The sequence below is a fragment of the Macaca nemestrina genome, chromosome 16 (assembly GCF_043159975.1).
Source record: "Macaca nemestrina isolate mMacNem1 chromosome 16, mMacNem.hap1, whole genome shotgun sequence".
In the NCBI taxonomy this organism is placed as follows: domain Eukaryota; kingdom Metazoa; phylum Chordata; class Mammalia; order Primates; family Cercopithecidae; genus Macaca; species Macaca nemestrina.
The window spans coordinates 31281804-31305514 of record NC_092140.1 but is presented as its reverse complement, the minus strand read 5'-3'; the positions used below and the strand labels follow the sequence as shown (position 1 = coordinate 31305514).

Sequence of the window (23711 nt, the reverse complement as noted above, 5' to 3'; positions counted from 1 at the left end):
TTTTCCTCAAGGTGGCAAGAGTACTATAATTGATGATTTGGCTATGGAATTATTATGTACTAATAACAGTACACAGCCTATTACTGTGTGATATCTCCTGCTGCTTTATAATTAGCTCCGTGCATGGTTTGGATGAGTAGCTGTGTACTTCACGGACTGTTCGCCAGGTAGAACATAACGGCTCCTTGGGAGCCAATTAGCTGGGCCTGTCAAGGCCAATTTCAGCAATTTTTAGTTTTGTGGATTATAACCCAAAACGCCGTAATTGCGACAAACATACACAGGACTTGATGAGCTAAAAAGAATATCTGCACTGACAATACAAATTATTTCCCATTCATGTTTGTTCATTATTATAATAAAGAATCATTGCTTAGAATTGCCTATGATTCTAAAATTACAGCAATGTTTAGCCTATGATGAGTAATTATTTACAATTTTTATTTTCAGGGTAGATTCTTAATTTCGAATGAAAATGAGAGAGCAAAAAGAAGTGAGACTTAATATATCCTTTCTCAAAGACGATGATAACTACACTTGATAAAATATATTAAAAGGTTTTCTCTAAGAACTGAATCCATCATAAAGCAATGAATACAAAATAAGTCATGCTTGACCCTTCGTTTTTATTGTCGCTTTGCTGTTTTGATTTCTAGAACAGTATTTTGCTTAAATTCATGGTTATTCTGTGTGATGGCCATGTCTAAATTTTACACAGGGCTGTACTAGCAGAATCTGGCAATCTTATACATAAGGTAAATACTTTATTAACCTCTTCTTTTCCTAACAGCAATAAGTTGATTGTGAATGTTCCCATGGTGTCTCCTGATGTTGCAAATAGAGGCAGGACATACCTAAAAACTAGGCCTCACTCTATTCATAGGCAGATAATCATCACCTACAGAGTTTGAATTAAAGTGTGCCACATAGCCAGCACCAAAAATTTTATCAGAATATCATATAAAAAATGTCTATTATTATACCAATTTTTGGAGTAAAGTATTATCTTAAAATGGTGATGATAAATGCAAAAGTGTAGAAAGAGTTCAAAGGCAATTTCTTAAAGGTATTTGTTGTAAATTTTAAGAGAAAATGGTTGGCCTGAACTGTTGACTAGTTAATACATAAAAGCAAGCTTTATTATTGAAGTTGTACAAGAGAAGCCTTTGTCCATGTCAAAAATAAACTAGACATTAAATAAGCAGATATAGTACAAATTTACATATAGAATTGTCAAAATGTGTGTTTTGTTATATCATTCATTTTGTAAATTACTGAAACTGTACAAATAAATATCCTGTAATAATAGGAAAATTTTTAGCTAATAAATTGCTTGGAGTAGTTTGCATATTGTAAATTAATGTCTGCAGATAAGAAAAGACATTGTATTGTTTAACTATCTTCTACATAGCAAGAGAGCATGGCTATTTTTGAAAAACTTGTATATTTTTTCTCTTTTCTATAAAAAAGTGTAAACAATATCATAATTATATAAAACTCTAATGCTTAACATTCAAGACCAATATTTTTATAGGTGGGGGTACAGAAGAAAACAAAAAACTGTCCCTCAACTATCTCACACTTTTATTCATTTTTTAAAAAAAGCTATGATGTAGTAGTAATGTTTTCCAAATACAGTTTTGTAATATGTTAAGGTGAGGTATACAGTAGAGAAAATAATACCAATGTAGACCAGTTATATGAATGCAATTATAGTTGAAAAATTCTCTTTGGGTTAAATGTATAAAAATATTAAAGTGTATTTGTTATTCTTTAAGCCAGGTACAAAACAGTAGTACTTGAAAAAAAAACACCTGAATTAAAAAATTGTCTAAATTACTCTGGCTCCATACATTTTATTTCATAGAAGAATTTGCAATGTATGCATGTTAATATTAAATTTTGTAAAGATATTATAAATGCTTGAGGTAATAGATATCCCAATTGTTCTAATTTAATCATTACACATTGTATGCTTGTATCGAAATACCATGTGCTGCATAAATATATACAAATATTATAAATCCATAATAATTACAATATATTTTAATCTGAAAATCATTTAGGCCAATTATATTTATTAAAATAAATTTGAAGGCAAATCTGAATTTATATTTCAGTATCATCTTCCTTTTGCATTTCAAGACAGTTATTTAAAATGGTAATAACATAAAGAAGATATTGTGCTGTTTAGATGCTAACAGGGATTAAGGATTATACCCGAATCTCAACTTTATTATTAAAATACTAGTTTAAAACATTGCACAGCAAGATGTATCATATGCTGACCCACAGTACAAAACTACATAAATTGCAAATAATTGAATGCTGATATGATTTGACTATGTCCCCACTCAAATCTCATCTCGATTTGTAATCTCCATATCCCCACATCAAGGGAGGAACCCGATGGGAGGTGATTGGATCATGGTGGGGTGAGTGGTGTTCCCTCATGCTGTTCGCATGAGAATGATTTAAATTATGATGACAATTTAGATAATAAAATTCCAAAAGAAAACATGGCTGGGGCGTGGTGGCTCACTCCTTTAATCCTAGCACTTTGGGAGGCCGAGGCGAGCAAATCATGAAGTCAGGAAATCGAGACCATCCTGGCTAACACGGTGAAACCCCGTCTCTACTAAAAGTACAAAAAAAAAAAAAAAAAAAAAAATTAGTCGGCGGTGGTGGCAGTCGCCTGTAGTCCCAGCTACTTGGAGGCTGAGGCAGGAGAATGGCGTGAACCCTGGAGGCGGAGCTTGCAGTGAGCCGAGATCGCATCACTGCACTCCAGCCTGGGCAACAGAGCAAGACTAGGTCTCAAAAAAAAAAAAAAAAAAAAGAAAACGTTAGAGTTGTTTTAAAAAAAAATAATAGAATGAGGAGTCAATATATTTTGAGAGAGCAGCAGATACAACCTTTGTCTTGGAAACCCGATACACAAGATTTAAAACATTTTTGAAGTATAACGTATTTGAGTTTTAGTGACAACTGGAATATTTTAAGATTGTAACTCTGACACTGTTTATATTCAGTTATATTTTATTAGTATTTTTGTAACTGATTACGATAGGTCTGTGCTTAAGTTGATATTTTTACTGGAAAATGTATGTAAAATTGTATTTATGATATGTTTAATATATTATGCAAATAAAACAGGTTTTGTAATTTTTATTTCAGAAAATAAGTGAATGCTTTTTGTACTTTTATTTTATGAAATTATTAAGTATTAGTTATAATCATTTAAAAATAATATAATTTTGATTTTATCTATTATTTTCCTGTTGTGATTAAACAGAAAGTTGTTTAGGTAAACCATACCTTTATTTTATGTTTTTAAAAATGTATAATTTTTCCTTACCAGTTTATAGTAGAAAGAAAGTACTTTTTTGCATACGAGTTACAAAAAATATATACTCACAACTGGTACCCAGATATCTTGATAGCAATCTGAATAGTCCATCACAGGCATGTACTCCTTGACCCAGGTGTACTGATAACAATCTGAACAGCCAGTCAGTGGCATGTACACCGTGACCTAGATCACTTCCAGCAGCCTGGCATCTGGCCCTTGAGTCTCTCAAGTATCACTTCTGATGTCAAATTGAACTCATAGCTTTCAATATCTTTTAGCATATTATTGCTAGATGACATTTATTCTGAAAACACTTGACTCTTGAACGACATAGAGTTAAGGGCACCAACCCCTGTGCAGTCAAAAATCTGTGTGTACTTTTTGATTCCCCCCAAACTTAACTACTAACAATCCACTATTTACCATACTCCTTACCTATAATACAGTCAGTTAACACATATTTTGTATTTTATGTGGATCATGTACCATATTCTTACAATAAAGTAAGCTAGAGAAAAGAAAATATTGTTAAGAAAATCATAAGGAAGAGAAAATGTATTTACTATTCATGAAGTGGAAGTGGGTTACCATAAAGGTCTTCATCCTCATTGTCTTCAAGTTGAATAGGATAAGGAGAATAAAGACCCTAGTCTTGGGTCTCAGGTATGGCAGAAGTGGAAGAAAATCCATGTGTCAGTGTATCCATGCAGTGAACACGTGTTATTCAATGGTCAGCTGTATATTCATATGAATTAAAATTAATTCTAAAAGTGAACTCAATGTACCAGCAAGTGGCAAAGTTTTATATCTAACAGATTTTGTAAGTTTGTTCATATTTGGGTGGTGGTGTACAGTCATGCAATTTGATAGCCCGTTATTTATTTAGAGTAATTATACACATCTATTAAACTCTGTGTGCATAAATTAAGTCTTGATATCATGAAATACTATACCCATTAGTCTTTGATATTTATTTAATGTATTCTTATATGTACTCTTATATGATATTTATTTAATGTATTCTTATTTAATGTATATGTATATACATATAAGAAATCAGAAATTATATATATACACACTCACACACAAACACACCCAGTAGTGAGATTGTTGAATTTTACAGTAGTCTAATTTGCTAATTTTAATTTTTTGAGGAACCATCATAATGATTTGCATAATGGCTATATTAATTTACATTCCCACCAACATGATACAAAGGATCCTCTTCTCCACGTCTTCTCCAACACTTGCTATTTTTCGTATTTTTGATAATGGCCATTCTAGCAGATGTGAGATGATATCTCATTGTGGATTAACTTGGCATTTCCCTGATGATCAGTGATGCTGAACATTTTTTACATGCTTATTGACTATTTTGTGTATTCTTTTGAGAAATGTCTATTCAAATCCTTCGCTCATTTTTCATTGGGTTATTTGTTTTCTTCCTATTGAGTTCTTTGAGTTGCTAATATACTATGAATATTAACTCCTTATCTGATGTATACATTGCAAATATTTTCCCCAATCTGTAGGTAGCAGTTTTACTCTAATGACTGTTTAATTTGCTGTTCACAAGCTGTTTAGCTTGATGAAAATTCATTTGTCTACTTTTGCTTCCATTACCTGTGGTTTGGATTTATATTGAAAAAGTCATTCCCCAGACCAATATCATGAACTTTTTCTCTATGTTTTTTTTGAAAATGTTCATAGTTTTCAGTCCTAAGTTTTAGTATTATGTTGCCTTATAGTTTATTTTTTCATGGTGTGAAATAAGGGTACGATTTCATTCTTTCACATGTGGCTGTATGTGTGTCCCAACACCACTGATTGAAGAGACTTTCTTTTTGAACCACTTTGTGTTCTTTTCAACTTTGTTAAAAATCAGTTGGCTGTGAATGTGTAGATTTATTTGGTGGCTCTCTATTCTTTTTCATTGCTCTATGTGTCTGTTTTTAGGTCAGTAACATGGTTCTTTAATTACTATAGATTTGAAATGAGGAGTGTGATGCCTTCAACTTTGTTCTTGCTCGAGATTGCTTTGGCTATTCTGGGTCTTTTGTGGTTCCATACAAATTTTAGAATTGTTTTTCCTATTTCTCTCAATAATGTGGTTAGCAATTTGACAGAGTGTGTTGAATCTGTAGATTGCTTTGGATAATATGGACATGTTAATAATATTCATTCTTCCAGTCCATGAACTTGAGATATCATTCCCTTCATTTGTGTCTTCTTCAATTTCTTTCGTCAATGTTTTATAGGTTTTAGTGTATAGATCTTTCATCTCATAGTTAAATTTATTCCTAAGTATTTTCTTTTGTAAATATTATAAAAGTAATGGCATTCTTGATTTTCTTTTTAGGTATATCATTGTTAGTGTATAAAATGCTAGTAATTTTTCCATGTAGATTTTATATCCTGCAACTTTATTTAGTATATTTATTGTATCTCTTTTTTTTTTAATTTTTAGTGGAGTCTTTAGGATTTCTATATTTAAGATCATGTTTTCTGCAAACAGGGACAATTTAACTTCTTATTTTTCCATGTGGATGCCTTTTATTGTTTTCATCTGATAATTCCTCTGCTTGGGACCTCTAGTACTACATTGCATAGGAGTGGCAATAGTGAGCATACTTGTCTTATTTCATAGCTTAGATGAAAAGTTTTCAAATTTGCCCCATTGAGAATAATGTTATCTTTCAGTGTGTCATATATGGCCTTAATTATATTCAGTTACATTCTTTCTATACTTAATGTCGTGATATTTTGTCATAAAATGATGTTGAATACTGTCAAGTGCTTTTGCTCCAACTATAGAAATAATCATATGGTTTTCATTCTTCATTCCTTTAATGTAATGCATCACAATTATTAATTTATGCCTGATGAACTGTATTTGCATTACTGAGATAAACGCACTTGTTTATGGTAAATTATCTTCCAAATTTGTTGTTCAATTTCATTTGCTTATATTTTGTCGAACATTTTTGCATCTGTGTTCATCAGGGATATTGGCCTAGAGTTTTCTGTTTTTGTAGTGTCTTTGTCTGCCTTTGGTGTCAGCATGAGGCTGACCTGGTAAAATGAGTTTTGCAACAGCCTTTTCTCTTCAATTTTCTGGGAAATTTGAGAAAAAGTGGGAGTCATTCTTCTGTAAAAGTTTTATGGAATTCATCAGTGAAGCCATCAGGTCATGAGCTTTTCTTTATTGAGAAACTTTCCATTACAGTTTCAATATCCTTACTCATTATTAAGCTATTCTGTTAAGCTATTGTATTTCTCTATAATTCAGTCTTTGTAGGTTATATGCATCAAGAAAATTACTAGTGTATAATTATTCATAAGTCATTTATGATCCTTTGTATTTCTGTTGTTTCAGTTGTAATATTCTTTAATTTTGGATTTTATTTATTCAAGTATTCTCGTTCTTCGTCTAATAGTTGTCAATTTTATGGTTGTTAATGTCAATTTTAAAACTTAGTTTCGTTGATCTTTTTTGGTTTCTTACTCTTTATATCATTTATTTATGCACTGATGGCTATTAATTTCTTCCTGCAACTAACTTTGGATTCAGTTTGTTTTTGTTCTTCTAGTTCCTTGAGAATGACCCTAAAGGAATTTCAGAGGTCTTCAAGGCTTTCCATCTTATCACAAGTCAAGAGTGCTAGAGCCTTGCAGTCAGAATTTCTTAAAGGGAGGGGCCCAGGGCACAATGGGTACTTTTGGACTCACTGTCCAGGGCTGTCACAAGTGCTCCTTGTGTTTTCCTTAGGCAGGCCCAGGTGCATCTCAGGCCACAATTCTGGAAGGTGCAAAAGGTGAGCTATGGCGGCAAGTACATGGTGCTTACTCTGAAGGTGTATGGTGCATAGGAGCTGTGGAGGCATGACTTCACCTATCTTTATTTGAAAGGATGCCTCAGAAAGTGTTGGTGCCTAACCAACAATTTGCTACTTAGGTGGAGGTATCACGGAGAGCCCCCAATAGTGCAATGCTTAGTGGAATTGTGGGGGCAGGACTGCCTCTGAGACCCCATAACTGTAGAGCAATCAGCATGATATGCCAGCCTGTGAGAGATGTAGGCACATGACTCCAACCTATGAGAGCTTTTGTGCACACTTTGCCCAGCAAAGCCATGGTTATAGGGCTGTCCAAGGCTTTAAGGACCCAACTCCCACTCTAGTGTGTCCAGAAGCCCAGACATGGAGTCAAAAAAGATTATAATTAAACCTTAAGATTTAATTTTGTTTTTCTTTTTGAGTTTTGGGCTTACTTGAGCCCTATTACCTCTCTCCTTTCTTACCACTACGTTTTGGAATGGAAATATCTGTCCTATGCCTGTCTCACCATTGGATTTTGAAAGCACATAACTTGTTTGATTTCACAGGCTCTCAGCAAGAGAAAAATTTATTTTTGTAATAAATTGTGCCTTAAGTCTCACCGAAATCTGATTTAGATGAAGTTTTAGACTTAGATTTTAAAGTTGATGTTGGGATGAGTTCAGAATTTGGGGGCTGCTGGGCATAGGAGTGCAAGCCTACAGTCCCAGCTACTTAGAGGCTGAGGCAGGAAAATCACTTGAGCCCAGGAGTTGGAGTCTGGCCTCGGTAACAGCAAAGCACTGTCTCTAAGTTTAAAACATACATAGATTGTTTAAATTAAATAATTTAATTTGGGGTGTTATGTAAATGGAATGTATTTTTTGAATAAGGACATCAATTTTGGAGCGCCAGGGACAGAATTTTGTCCTCTCCAAATTTTCTGTTAAAACTTAATCCCTAATGTATTGAAAAGCATAGTTTTTTGAAAGGTAGTTAGATCAAGAGGGTGCTACACTTATGAATGGACTAATGCCTTTATAAAAAGGACTTGTGAGGGAAGTTTGCTTTCTTTTTCTGTTCTACCATGTGAGGACAGGGTGTTCATCCTTTCTGGCCATTCCACATTCCACTATGTGGAAACACAGTAAGAAGACCCTGAGAAGATGTGGCACCTTGATCTGGACATTCTGGAATCTAGTATTTGTTTTTTAGAAATACTTAAGTGTGAGAAATAAATATATATTTCTCACAAATTATCCACTTTAAGTATTCTGTTAAAGCAGCACAAACTGAGAAAGAGAGAAATTGATCACATGCCAGAGATGCAAAGATGGTTTAACATATACATATCTATTAATGTGACATACCACATTAACAAATCTGTATGACCATTTTTATAGATACAAAGGATGTTTTTGATGAAATTCAACATGTTTTCATGATGAAAAGTCTAAAATATTAGATGTAGAAGGAGTTTACATCAATACAATAAAGGTTATATGTTCCAAACCAGAGATAACATCAGTCTCAATAGGGTAATGTTAAAGCTTTTCCCCTAAGATATGAAATAAGACAATTTTGCCCACTCTTGCTACTCCTATACAACATAGTACTAGAAGTCCCAGCCAGAGTAATTAGATAAGTGAAAACAATAAAAAGCACCTAAATGGAATAATTAAAAGTTAAATTTTCCTCATTTGAAGATGGCATGATCTTCTATATAGAAAATTCTAAACACTCCACCAAATAAAAAACTATCAGATCTGATAAATATACTAAATAAAATTGAAAGATAGAAAAAAAAGTAGGATTTTATATACTAACAATGAAATATCTAAAAAGATAATAAATAGTCCTTTTTATAATAGCTACAAAAAGTTACTTAGGGAAAAATTTAACCAATGAATGAAAGAACTTGAAGACACAATAAAAGGAATGATATGTCGTGTTCATAGATTGGGTGAATATTATTAATATATCCATAATACCGAAAACAATCTACAGATTCAGCACACTACATATTTTCAATCATGCTATTGAGAGAAATAGGAAAAACAATCTTAAAGTTTGCATGGAACCACAAAAGATCCAGAATAACGAAAACAATCTTGAACAAAAAGAATAAAGCTAGAGACATTACAGCCCTGATTTCAAAATACACTATAAATCTATAGTAATAAAAACATCATGATGCTTACCTAAAAGCAGATACATGGAGCCATGGAACAGAATAAGGAACCCAGAAATAGATCCACACATTTACAACCAGCTGATTTTCAACAAAGTTGAGAAGAACACAAAACGGGGAAAAGATAGTCCCTTTAAACGATGGTATTGAGACAAGTAGATTTTCACATTCAGATAAATGAAATTATTGTTAATTATAGTTGCTCTATTGTGCTACTAAATACTAGGTAATATTCTTTGTATCTAACTGTATTTCTGATAAATAATGATAAATATTTTAGGAGGTAAAGAATCCCAGTTATCAAGATTTGATCATTGCACACTGTATACTTGTTTCATATATCACATATGCCCCCTAAATATGTACAGCTATTATGTATTCATAGAAATTAAAATTAAAAAGCCTAAGAATGAAATTAGACCCTTACATCATACCACATACAAAAATCAACTCAAAATGGGTTACAGACTTAAATGTAATAACTGAAACTGTGTAGCCACTAGAAGAAAACATAGGAAAAAAGCTCCATTACATTTATGTGGGGAATGATTTTTTTATATGTGAACCAAAAAACAGTCAACAAAATCAAAATAGACAAATGGAACAACATCAAAGTAGAACGTTTCCATATAACAGAGGAAACAATCAAGAGAATTATGAGGCAACCTATGAAATGGATAAGATATGTTCAAACCATATATCTAACAAAGGGTTTCCATTCAACATACAGAGGAAACTCATACAACCTAGTAGCAATGAAACAAATAATTTAGAAATGGGCAAAGGATCTAAACTGAAATTTCTCAAAAGAAGACATACAAATGGTCATAAGTACATGAAAAACTGCTCTACATCATTAATCATCAGGGAAATGCAAAGTACCACTACAATGAGAGATCAACTTACACCTGTTAAAATAGCTATTACTAAAAACACTAAAGATAGCAAATGCTGCCATGTATGGTGGAAAAAATAACTCTTTCAATCTGTTGGTGGGAAAGTAAATTAGTACAGCCAGTATGGAAACAGTATGGAATATCTTCACATTAATAAGAATAGAACTATTATAGGTTTCAGCATTTACATCATAGGGTACATATCTAAAGGCAATGAAATCAGTATGTAGAAGAGATATCTGTATCATATGTTCATATTCATGACAGCATTATTCACAAAAGCCAATAATATATGAGCTCAACCTAAGTGTTCATCAACAGTGAGTGGATAATGAAAATATTGTATATGTGCACAATGGAATATTATTAAGCTTTTAAAAGAAAGAAATTTTGTCATTTTTTATGACATGAATGAACCTAGAGGACATTATATTAAGTAAAATAAGCCAGGCATAGAAAGACTAATACTACATTATCTCACTTATGTGTCCTATGTTTTAAAGTTGAATTCATAGAAGTAGAGAGTATAATTTTCTTTGTCAGAGCCCAGGAAGTGTAGAGTTTGAGGAGATGTTGGTCAACAAAATCAAATTTCAGTTAGGCAGGGAGAATAAGTTCAAGAGGTCTATTGTCCAACATGGTGACTATAGTTAATAAAAATATATTTTATTCCTGAAAATTGCTAATCGAGTAGATTATAAGTATTCTCACCACAAAATTGATGAGTATTTGAGGTAATAGTTATAATAATTAGCTCAATATAGTTATTCCATAATGTGTTTATATTTCAGAATAATATTTTGCATGATAAATATGTATTTTTTGTAAAGTAAAAACTTAATTACAATAGAGTAAGACAAAAAAGCACATGCTATATGATTCTGTGCATTTTAATTTCTAGAAAAGAAAAAATAATCTATAGTGATAGAAATTAAATCAGTTGTAGATAGGAACAACCATTAGGAATAACCAAATACCCATTTGCTGCAAAGCAGAATGAAGTAATTTTCACTGATGGAAAGAAATTATGGCATCTTAATTTGGTAGTTGCATGAGTACAAAGTTGTAAAATATCTCAAAATGTACACAAAATGTACACATTTGAATGTAAACTATATTAAAAATATAATAAAATATAAATAAATCATTAAAGTAGACTGTGATTGAGTAGTCCACAGCCATCACAGTCTCTTTCTGTCTTGACTTCCTCTAGAAGATGGTGAATAAATAGTCACACTTCTTTGAATACCTTGTATCTAATGCTGGTTTTCTGGACCAGTTCTCTCTAATAAGATGACAGCAGAATTCACTGTCAACTTCCAGGAAGCTCATTAAAGGGGAAGACTTACTGGAATGGCTATTTCAACCCCTCAGCATTTATTGCTGCTTCCTTGTACTTCTCTTCATATTAAGAAATAAATACTAGTGGAGCTTTATATTCTTTCTCGTATTCTCTAATTTTTGGTTTTTACAGATATGTAGTCAACATGGAATGAGTAAACAACAGAAACAGCAACAGCAGCAGCAACAATAACAAAATATTTAGAATGGCCATTAAAAATAAATTTTCAATGATTTAGAATTCAGAGATTTTAAATAAAATACATTTAACAAAAAGAAAGAGTAATCTTATGGGAAATGTTTTCAGATCAAGCTTTCTTTATAGAATGGAAAATATTTTCTACATATCATGCATTTATAACAAAATCTGTTCAAAAAAAAATTGCACCAGACAAGTTAAATAGGCAAGCAAGACTTTATTCAGGACTGCTGCAATATGGGAGAGAGAATTACCTCAACTCCAGTGAAAAAAGTTCAAAGAGTTTTTCAGAGCTGGAATGAGGTAGTGCAAAAGGACTAGAGGGCTGGAAGACATTAGGGATGAAGTTGCTCAATGTGATTAGTCCATTTGTGTTTACTACACAACAGCCTCCACGGAAGCTCCCATGGAGACTGGTAGATAGGTGTGCTGCTCCTTAATGATTTCACTTCAAAAAGATGCCTCTCATGTTGTTGAAAAATATATTCCTGTGTTGTAAAACTGGCAAGAAGTTGAAAGAAAGTGCTTCTCAAGGGGTCAGAGAAAGAGTTTGTAATTGGGAAGTTTTCTAAAGTCACTGCACAAAGGAAAACGAAAAGGGGTCAGGGACCTAGAGTCAGTGAGCAGTAACCTGTCTAAAATTTAGTCAAGCTTAGGGGAATATTGAAGCTGTTTTGGTGACATCCAGCACAATTATGAATTAGTTTTACATAAAAACCAATTTAAAACAGCTCACAGTTTTACCACCTGCTAATACATTTTGGATAAAATGGAGAAGACAGCTGAATAAGGGTTCTTCCTTCAGTCGTGGCCAGTGTATGCTTCTCTCCAGAACTAAAGAGTACCAGATTTAAGCCTGTCCACTGGATCACTTTCTTGATCACAGCTAGAAAATTATTCTATGTTTGTCAGAAAGACCAACACACATATGCTTTTTGTAGTTGATATCTAAGATTCCACTTTCAAGCATGTGTGTGTGTGTGTGTATGTGTTTGTGTGTGTGTATGTTGATATGCTTACTAAAAATATTTGTAAAGTTTAGGAAAACCAAGTATGGGCCATAAAGATATTATGTCATTGAAAAAGGAATGAGAGTACAAGTGCATATAAGCTGGAGAACAAGACAGGTACACAAAATACAAACTATGATTACCGATCTAAAGTTTAACTTTTTGCTCTTCCCTCTTTCATGGCAAAGTGTTTCACACTTGCGTGGCAGAGCTATGAAGTATGTCTAGCCTGAATCATACTATTTTGGTCTGATATCTTCTGCAATTTCTGTCATTCTCAGCAGTTAGATTTCTGGTTCCTGACCTAGACTCAACTAGACTTTCTAGATGTTTGGTCTCGTTGGTGCTGCATCAGTCTGAAGGTGAGAGAAATTTCACACTAAATTGATGTCAGAACACTAATGTTTTTGTTCCTGGTAGCTGTGTATTATATCTTGCCTTAATTTGTCTGAAGTCAGAGAAGCAGTAAAGGTCTTTAAGTTTTCATGAATACAACTAAAATATTTATAACACAATATTTAACATTTATTTAAATTGGTGATAAATTATATTATGGGGGTTAAGAGAATGTACTCTTACATCAGAATCAAGAGATTTGAATCCCTGCCCAGCCACTTCATAGTTGGATAACTGTGGGTCAGCTACAATAATGTCTCTGTACAACAGTTTCTTTTCTAAATGGAAAAACTAATAATGCATACTTCATTGAGGTGTTGTGAGTATGAAATACATCTGAGTCATAATATGCACTATATGTATGTGTTACCATTAATGATATTATTATTACAAATTCATTACCGTATGACTAAGAACCAGTTCTCATGTATAGGCAAGAATATAACCCAAAGGATAACCTGCCATTTCTTTTCTTTCATCCAAGCAAAAGATGTATAAACCAGGGAAGGTTGTGTCACATGTTTCTTATCAAAAAGGGTGAAATCATGCTAATCATTATTCTTACCATGCATAATCAGTGTTTATGCTCATTTCATGCTGTGTTTAGCATTAAGAGTCTCTTATGAAATGCCACATAGTTCATGGAAATCCTTTAATATTAACTTATAATAAATTTCTGCTCCATTTCAGACTTCCTGAATCAGAATTTCTATGTAAAATACTGAGAAATCTGCACCTTAACGAAGTATCACAGGTGTTTCTTAGATACTGAATTATGAAAACCACTGTTTGAAGGTCAAAGTACTTATGAGGAAGAACTGTAAACTGCCCTAGTCTAATATTCTTAGATTTTATGTCATCACCCTTGTTGCTAAACCCACCATGATCTTTTTTAAAATTAATTTTTAATCGACAAGTAATAATGGTATGTATTTATGGCATTCAACATGATTTTTGATATATGTATACATTGTGAAATTGCTAAATCAAAGTATTTAACATAGACATTGCTTCACATATTTATCTTTATTTGTGGTGAGAACGTTTATTTGTAAGCTACTCTCTTAACCATTTTCAAGCACAGAATATATTGCTACTAACTATAGTCAGAACGACGTTGGTCAAAAGATAAAAAAAAATTATTTAATCAAGAGTAATATACCACCCAAATCTTGGATCAACCTCCAATATATGCTCTTTAATATTAATATTACCTAGTTTCCAAATTATATCCCAGGTTTGGTAAAAATAATATTTTGTATAACTTAATATTTGAATTTGACTCTGGAGTTTGTTATTCTTTCTACTCATTTCAGTTGGAAAGGCAGCTTGCTTTATCAGCCTGCCTCACTAGTAAGACTATTTTGCACATGTGCTCTTCATTTTATGCAAAGCTTCTTGAATACTATTTGGATGCTCTGCCTGTATTCTCTCTTACTATACTCCTCCGTTGGAACATATAATAACCTAATTTTAGTTTGCTTTAAATTTTTGTTTCCAAATCAAATTGTTTTTCTAACATCCCTTCATTTATCATTTTTTTCTCCCCTAAAATAACCTATGTGATGACTGCAACTGGATTCATAACACTAATATTTGCTTCTCTCAGTTGGACAGACACTAGACTTTCTAGTTTGCCCTAATCTTTGGTGATAGGGAATGTATGTATGCTGCCTTTTAAAATATATACCAAATGGACAAATCAAAGCTTATTTCCAAATAGAATTTTATATCTCCAATTTTAAAATAAAATGTTGCCTAGAAAGTAATAATGTAAAAAATGAATAATATCTACAAGGCTCATTTGCTGCTGCATAATAATCTTCTTCTTTGGTTAGGAAATGGCACAAAGAGTGGGAATGTCTTGTAATCTATAGCTTTTTATCTATAAAATGAACTACTCTTATGAAGAAATATAGTCATAAGTTTTAATGTAAGTCAAATTATTACATTAGGGAAAACTTATTGTATATCAATTTTTCTTGACAATGGCTTGGAAGAGCTGCATCAACAGCTTTCATACTCCATCTCCTCAAAAGTCCCTCCTGCACACACTTAGGTTCTGCAACAGCTGTGCTCACATTATGTGCAATTTATCAGTATCAATGCGATCCTGAGATTTGTTCATTAATGACAAATACTTTCAATCTCTAGCAATTAATCGTAATTATTTTTGCCCCCTTTTTTTGGCTCTTTGCCTAAATGGATTGTATGAACTTAGAGAAACAAGGATAAGTTCACCATTAGAGCAAAATTAAATAGCTAAAGAAAATTTTATCTCACATATGTACATGAAAAGTAGTGATTATATTAAATACCATGTTTTAATATTTTAGTAATTGCCTGATACATGGTTGGTGGGTTTCATATGTTGTCTCAAAAAGTCTTCAGAAAAACTTCATAAGACAGTTATCTTATCTTTACATTCTATGTGAGAAAACTGAGCTTTGTAAAGCTTAACTACAGCATTCCCAAATTACATGATAAATTAGCATTCAATTTTCTATTATTCTGAGGTCTCTACATTTTCTTCTCTCTTGAGTTTTGTTAGATTATAAGAAGTTGTTGATGATAGCATTATAAACTAATGAGAAACATTATAAATAGCTTTACAAGAGGCTAAATCTCTATGAAGATACATCTGAAAGTTTATCATAATAATCATTGAGGCTACTCAGTTAATTAAATGGGTCTTCCTTTATTTAAATATTTTTAGAATTCTTCTTTGCGTAACACATTCAGAAACCATTTATTAGTTACAAATACATTAGTCTCATAACAATTCAATTTTATCCAATTTATTGTTTTACCAAAATTTATAACCATTTCTAAAGTATTTTAATCAGATTCAGTTGTCACAGGCTTTTGTGACCCTAACTTGACTCTCTTCAATGACTACAGATAAAGTCTTCACAATAATATTTTTCTGGTAAAGATGTTGTGAGATTCCTACTCAGCAGATCATCTTTTGGAAGAAGAACTAAAGAAAGATTTTAAGTGGAATCAGTTTACTAAATAAATGAAAGCCGATTGAATGTAGTCTTGTGCAAACATAGAAAGTTACAAATCTTGAAACTGTTTGTGGCCAGAAATTAAAGAATGGAGCAATAAAAGGTAAATGTAGGGAGTCCCTATGTGGTTAATATTTTTTTCAAGTTCATGAGATACAATTGCATATAGCACAATCCTTGCTTTTAAAATGGTTAGTTCCATAAGTTCTGACAAATGGATGCAGTCAGGTAACCGCCAACACAATCATGGTATAGAACATTTTTATTATCCTCCAAAAAGTTATTTTATGCCCTCTTAGGGTCAGTATCAATCCTCACTTCATTCTCTGGAAACCACAGATTTTAATAGATTAAATACATAGAGTGCTTGCTCTGAAGCTACTCCCTTTTCATTTGTCTCAAGTACCTTGCTATCTTTTTTGATCACGCACTTTACAAGAAAAAAAAAAAAAAGCTTTTACAATCTGTCATGTGTATCCATATTTTCTTTGGTGTTTTTAGTAATATAGATCATTTATTTATATCTTTGTATGCAGAAACTAATACATTTAACACAGTTGAAGTCTTGATGCTTTGGTTCTATTATAAACCTACATGACAAGATAGAAACAATCTTTATAACTTTTAAAATAATGTTAGTGATTTACATATATTCATCACATACTATGAAGGGAGGTAAACATTTATAATCTCTATTTACACAAGTGTCTCTTCTTTGAACTGCTTTAACCTTTTAAGGCAAGTAATATTGGGTGAATATATACTTGTACGTATTTTGTAACCACTAAGTTAGGAATTAGTCTAAGCATGAGGAATGCAGCAGTGAATTATTAAGACAAAAATGTTTGCCCTCAAGAAACTAACATTCTTTTGGTTCTAACACTCTGTGTATTTAAAGACTGTAGAGTTTGTGTCAAAATCATAGCCCTCTTAGTTGGAGTGGCCTGAATTCAGAATTTGCCCTGTTAATGTCTGCAAGACACTGTAAAGTCACCTATCCTTTAAGTACCTCAGGTTTCCAATTATAAAACAGAACTATAGATAGTTAACTTAAAATACTGCAGAATCAAGATATAGCATGTAAAGTTTTTGCATAATGTTGGAGATATGATGTATGCTTAATAAAAAGATAATTAGCATTTATTATCATGAAACAGATGACATCTTTTGATATCAGTAAAATGCTAAGCAGTATTGATACAGGAGGCAGAAATAAATTATTTAGGCAGATAGTGAGGGCAACAGAGTCCTCAGCAGAGCTTCCCTTCTAACAAAAAGCAGTCCCCGAAATCATGTCTTTTATAACAAATAGCAGCCTGAAAAATCATGCTACAAACATAGATAAGCAAGCTGGAAGCTTGCATGGGGAAATGCCAGCAGCTGTAGCAATAGAAAAGTCGTACCTGGGGTCAGGCATGTCCAATATGGAGACTTCATTTTCCTTTTTTGTTGTTGTTGTTACAATGTGTCAGGAACAAAGAAACGGGCAACATGGCACAGCTTCGGCAGAGAACCCACCTGCATCATAAAATATTAGGGTGTGGGCAGCCAGAAATTTGTGTCCTATGCCAATGCACACCTAGACCAAACCAGATCTCATGCCCTATGTAAATAGCACACCTGGTCCAACCAGTCTTTCTCACCCTACGTAAATCAGACACTCCCTGCTCACCAGTTCATCTATAAAACCCTTTGCATTTCACCACAGATTTGGCAACCCATGTCTCTGGGAGCCCTCTCAGCAGCAGAGAACTCTTCTCTTTCTTTCACCTATTAAACTTCAGCTCTTAACCTCACTCTGTGTGTCGACATTCTTGTTGTCTATGGCTGTGATCAGGTGATACTCCAGACAGTGAGGCTGTTTCATTGTGGAGGCCCATTCAGGATCCAAGGTAGATTCGTTGGAAGGATAAGTATAGGAAGGGATCCCCCATTTTTACTTTCATTTTGGGGCTTTCTGCCCTCAATTTTAAAATCAAACTTAAAACCGAGTGTCTGATGGCCGGTTAAAAAAACCATTTGTGTGGCTAGTGTTCTTAAGATTCAGACAACAGGCTTGCTGGGGAGAACTTAGCAAATCCCCCTGAGTCTTCACGGTGCTGGGAATATTGACTCTGTTTCAAACTGGTTTCCTTTCCTGGAGAGCCTAGCCATCGTGAAGGGCTGGAAGAAGTCCAGAGGCAACTAAGGGTTTCTGGCTGGGGCTACACTCCAATGTTAACAGAAGGCTTCTGGACTAACCCCAGCCTCTGACTGCCCAATGGGCATTGGCAGTAGGATCTTCAATCCTTTTTTATTGCAACGTTCCTCCTTTCCTTTCCTTGGCCCCCTTGCCTCCTGTCACCTCTCCGTATACAATGCCAGGGAAATTTTTACAGTTCAGGAAAATAATCCTATTAGGCAAATCAGCAAATGCCATAGAAACCAGGAATATAGCTCAAGGGATTGGCATTTTTGTGGTTTTCTAGGAATAGAGGGTTTCTTCCCTGCCCCCATCAGTGAACATCTCTGTCTCTAGCCTTGGTCTGGAGAGCACATTGTATTTCTTTCTTTCTTTCTTTTTTTTTTTTAGATGGAGTCTCACTCTGTTGCCCAGGCTGGAGTATAGTGGTGCAGTCTCAGCTCACTGCAAGCTCCGCTTCCCAGGTTCAAGCTATTCCCTTTCCTCAGCCTCCCTAGTATCCTGGACTATAGGTGAGCACGACCACACCCGGCTAATTTTTGTATTTTGAGTAGAGATGGGGTTTCACCATGTTGGTCAGGCTGGTCTCAAACTGCTGACCTCAAGTGACCCACCCACCTTGGCCTTTCAAAGTGTTGGGATTACAGGCATGAGCCAATGCACCTGACCAGAAAGCACATGGTATTTCGAGGCCTACAGCACCATCTAGTGGAATATGGATCCTTTCCATGAGGCATCTTATTGGCCTTTTGCCAAAGCACTCTAGTTTTCCAGTTACCCTCCCCTTCTCACCCCTCCACTAGAGACCAGGCTCTATGCCCCTTCAGTCACTGGGAAAACTCAACAATGAGCAGAAAAATGTCTCCAAATCCAAATTTTAGACCCAACACTGTCCCATCAGCAGGAAAACTGCCATTTGGTCTCCATGACATATTCTTTCAAGGCATCTATTCTGCCTTATGGAATTAAAAGAGCACTTAAATAGTAAGGGGATTTTGTGTCCAGAAATTAATCAGAACCACTGTCTAAGAATAAATGATTTAGTCAGGGCCATAATCGCAGATTATAGAGCTCAACTCAGTACACTCTGTCCATTAAGAGACCTTGCCCAAATACAACTGTTGCATAGTCTTTCCTGAGATGTATCTATTGGGGAGCCATGCAAATCACACAAGCCTAGGAAGTCAAAGAGTAATCACCAACAGAGGCCTACAGTGGCATGTGAAAGTGTAACTAATGCCACCTCTTATTTCCTCCAGATCCATGGCTGAGTATCATGCCTGTATCCATGGGTGGCACCTTTAATGGATGCCAGGGCATATGAAACCAAAGAGGAAAAACAGTTTGGGGGGACGCTCCCACTGTATTCTCCTCCACCTGGGCCATTCCAAAGGAATTGAAGGAGACTAAAAGTACACCTTTTTTCTCACTTCTCTTTCTGGATGGGTAACAAACAATTTCAGCCTGTACTCCTCTGGATCGCATTCTAAAACACTGGTACTCCTTTGACCCTGAGACTTTGAAGAAAAAGTGGGTCATTTCCTTTTGCACAAGGGCATGGCCTTCTTACTATCTTTAACCAACCTGGCCTGCAGAGGGAAGCTTTGATTTTAACACTATCCAACAATTTGATGTTTTCTGTAGACATGAGGGCAAATGGTCTAGGGTCCTCTATGTACAGTCTTTCTTTGCTATGTGAGACAATCCAGAGCTTTGCAAGAATTACACAATTAACCTAGCTCTTACAGCAGTCATATCAGGCAGGCCCAAAGGGAATAAGTCCCCAAAACTAGAGAAGCAACTTCCAGGAGAACCATCTGAGGCAGCTATTGAGTGTTACAGCTCTTCCTTTCCCCCTTATTCAGGGCCACCATCAACCACACCATCAGCTTGCCCATCTCCACCATCTCCAAAACTCCACCTCCCCCACCTTCACTCCTATCCTTACAGGAAATGCCCAGTGGAGGTGATGCCACTAGGGTTCTGGTTCCCTTATCATTGCAGGAGCTTAGGCAAATAAAGGGAGATTTTGGCCAATTTTCTGATGACCCCAATAGATACATAGAAGTTTTCCAAAATTTAACTCAGGTGTTTGACCTCACATGGAGTGATGTTATGCTTCTCTTAAGCCAAATCTTAACTGCGGCTGTAAAACAGGCAGCTCTGCAGGCAGCAGAGAACTTTACATGCAAGCAATATGTCTCCTATTGTAAGACAAAAAGGAAAAGAGAAAATACGGAAGGCAAAGAAATAGGGGCATCACCATTCCCAATAGAAAGAGAGGCAATACCTGTCGACAACCCTAATTGGAATCCCAATGACTCCACAGATGAATGGCAAATGAAACACTTTTTAATGTGCATATTGGAGGGCCTATGAGCAACTAGGGCCAAACCTCTTAATTACCCTAAATGGTCCATGATGAACCAAAAGCCAGATGAGAATTCCTCAGCCTTCATGGAAAGGCTGAAAGAGGCAATAAGAAAACACACTTCCTTATCCCCTTATTCAGTCGAGGGGCAGGTAATCCTAAAGGGAAAGTTTATTACACAGGCACCTTCTGATATTAGAAGGAAACTGTAGAAGCAGGCTATAGAACTAGATAGCACCTTGAAAAACCTCCTGACGGTAGCCACCTTGGTCTTTTATAATAGGGAGCAGGAGGAGGCCCAGGAAAAAGAAAGGAAACACAGGAGAAGAATAAAGGCTCTCATAGCTGCTTAGAAGGCTTGCAAAAAGTCCAGGATACCAGAGATGCATCCACTAGATGCTACCAGTGTGGCAAGTCAGGGCACTTTAAGCAAGAGTGTGCAGGCAGCAAGAAGAGGCCACCTCAACTCTGTCCAGCCTGTGGCAGGTACCACTGGAGATTGAATTGTTCCCAGAGATGGAGGTCACCAGGTTCAGAACCAGTCCCACAGATGATCCAACAGGCCTGATGGGTCCTGGGGCTGAAACCCCCGACTCCAGGGGCGCAAATTGCCATTACTGCACCAGCTGATTCTGGAAATTGAAAGAAGGAAGATGGACCTCTTTCTGGACACTGGAGCTAGTCTCTGTCTTCTCCTCTCTAATCCAGGCCTTCCCTCTTTCTATAGTACTGCCACAATGGGCATCTCAGAAAAGATTCTAACCTGATATTTATCTCAACCTGTTACTTGTAGTTGGGGGAACCTATTATTTACATATGCTTTCTTAATTATGCCTGAAAGTCCCACTCCTTTAATAGGTGGAGACATTTTAGCTTGCATGGGGGGCAAGCATTCTTATAGCCCCAGGACAAACTCTTTGTCTCCCCCTGATGGAAGCTAATATTAATCCAGAAGCATGGGCAACTCAAGAAAAATAGGTTCAGCTATAACCTCTAGACTGGTCTGGATCCACCTTAAGGATCCCACTTCTTTTCCTAACCAGAGGCAATATTTCCTAAAGCCAGAGGCTATAAAAGGGCTAGAAACCATTATTAATAACTGAAACCACAGAGCCTTCTCAAACCCTGAAACTGCCCCTGCAACACTCCAATATTAGGGGCACAAAAACCTAATGGAGGAATGGAGACTGGTTCAGGACCTCTGCCTCATTAATAAAACTATAGTTCCAATTCATCCATTGATACCTAATCCCTACATCTTGCTAACCCAAATACTTGAGGGAACTAAGTGTTTCACAGTCTTAGATCTAAAGGATGCCTTTTTCTTTACACCGTTACATCCTGACTCTCAATACCTGTTTGCCTTTGAAGATCCCTCTGGCCAAACTCTCCAGTTAACATAGATGGTGCTGCCTCAAGGATTTTAAGACAGTCCTCACTTGTTTGGACAGGCATTGTCAAAGGACCTCTCTGAGTTTTCCCATCCTCAGGCCAAGTTCTTTCAATATATAGATGACATACTGCTCTGTGCCTCAACTGAGAAAGCTTCTCAGGAAAGCAACGAAGCTCTTCTTATTTTCTTAGCTGACAGAGGATATAAGGTGTCAAAATCCAAGGCACAGCTTTGTCAAACCTCTGCAAAGTGCCTAGGCATTGTCTGAAGGGACTAGAACATAAATAGAAAATGAATTAAGCCTATTTTCTCCTTCCCTCAACCTAAAACCCTAAAGCAACTAAGAGGATTTTGGGGCATTACATAATTTTGCAGACTAGGCTACCTGGCTATGGTGAGATAGCTTGTCCCTATGTGACCTCATAAAAGAAACTCAGGTGGTTAAAACTCATTTCCAAACCTGGGAACCTGAAGCTCAAAAGGCTTTAATTAGCTAAAATAAGCCTTACTTAAGGCATTAACCCTCAGCCTTCTCATAGAGAATGGCTTCAATCTTTATGTTTCAGAAAGTAAGGGAATGGCCCTGGGAGTTTTGTCTCAAGCCCAAGGACCAGCTCAGCAGCCAGTGGGCTACCTGCATAAATAACTTGATTTGGTGGCTAAAAGATGGCCAGTATGCTTCTGATCAATTGCTGTAGTGGTCCTACTATTGCTAGAAGCCACCAAATTAACCCTGGGAAGTGGCTCAAATTTTTATACCCCACCTAGCATAGCAGGATTGCTGTCTTCTAGGGGGAGACTTTGGCTAACAGACAGTTGGTTCCTTAAATATCAGGCTCTGCTGTTAGAAGGGTCTACAATCCAATTAAAAACTTGTTCTCATCTAAACCCAGCCACTTTCCTCCCTGAGGAAACTGGGGAAACTGAACATGACTGTAAACAAGTTGTGGTACAGACCTATGCAATCAGGGAGGATCTCAGGAATAGTCCCCTAGAAGATCCAGACTGGACCTTCTTCACAGGTGGAAGTTTCTTTGTGGAGCAAGGAGTCAGTAAGGCTGGATATATAGTAGTCACTCTGAACGATGTTATTGAAGGTACATCTGTCTCTCCAGGCACAAGCATTCAACCAGCTGAACTGATAGATCTTACAAGAGCACTTGAATTAAGCAAGGGAAAGGTAGTTAACATTTACACTGACTCCAAGTATGCTTTCTCAGTTCTTCAGCCTACCATTTGGAAGGAAACATATTTTCTAACTGCTAATGGATCACCTATAAAATACCACCAGGAAATTAACAGGTTATTATCCTCAATTTTCCTTTCATAAGAGGTAGCAATGCTGCATTGTAGCGAGGGACATCAGAAGGGAAAAGATGAAATAGCTAAAGGAAACAAGTTAACTGATCAGCCAGTCAAGTCAATGGCAAGAAAGCCTCAGGGGTTCATCCCACTTGAAATGTGGGAAGACTCAATAAATTAAACCTCAATGCTCTCCTAAATAGAATGGGTCATCTCTCAAGGGTATACTTCCCAGCCCTCAGGATGGTGACA

At 35.5% G+C, this 23711-nt stretch overlaps 1 long non-coding RNA gene across 1 annotated transcript in view; it reads right to left on the bottom strand.

The window, feature by feature from the left end:
• LOC105481684 (uncharacterized) overlaps positions 1–22505 on the bottom strand; it is a 72604-nt gene extending 50099 nt beyond the window's left edge. Inside the window, exons 1-2 of the long non-coding RNA XR_011615118.1 lie at positions 22120–22505; positions 17615–17729 (exon numbers count right to left, since the gene is read on the bottom strand). This is a non-coding gene — a long non-coding RNA (uncharacterized lncRNA). The remainder of the gene's footprint in view (positions 1–17614; positions 17730–22119) is intronic.
• Positions 22506–23711: the final 1206 nt, after the last annotated feature.